Source organism: Corvus brachyrhynchos, unplaced genomic scaffold (assembly GCF_000691975.1).
Source record: "Corvus brachyrhynchos isolate BGI_N302 unplaced genomic scaffold, ASM69197v1 scaffold580, whole genome shotgun sequence".
Classification (NCBI taxonomy): Eukaryota; Metazoa; Chordata; class Aves; order Passeriformes; family Corvidae; genus Corvus; species Corvus brachyrhynchos.
In genome coordinates, this window is record NW_008240032.1 from 660,346 (window position 1) to 660,599 (window position 254).

The 254-nt window shown below is 53.5% G+C and overlaps 1 long non-coding RNA gene across 1 annotated transcript in view; it reads left to right on the forward strand.

The window, feature by feature from the left end:
- Positions 1 to 254, forward strand: part of LOC108449026 — a 7,362-nt gene that overhangs the window by 1,408 nt on the left and 5,700 nt on the right. The gene's annotated exons all lie outside the window — the stretch shown is intronic.

A 254-nucleotide genomic window follows, 5' to 3' on the forward strand; every position in this document is an offset into this window, starting at 1 on the left:
GTTCTCCATGGAAAGGGTGCTCAGGCCTTGGAACTGCCCAGGGAGGTTTGGAGTCCCCATCCCCAGAGGCATCCAAGGAATTCCTGGAGGTGGCACTCAGGTGGGGACAAAGTGGGGATGGGGCACAGCTCGGACTCGATGACCTTGGAGCTCTTTTCCAACCTCATTTCTGGGATTCTGAGCACCAGAATATTCCCCACAGGACTATCAATCCAATCCAATCCAATCCAATCCAATCCAATCCAATCCATCCC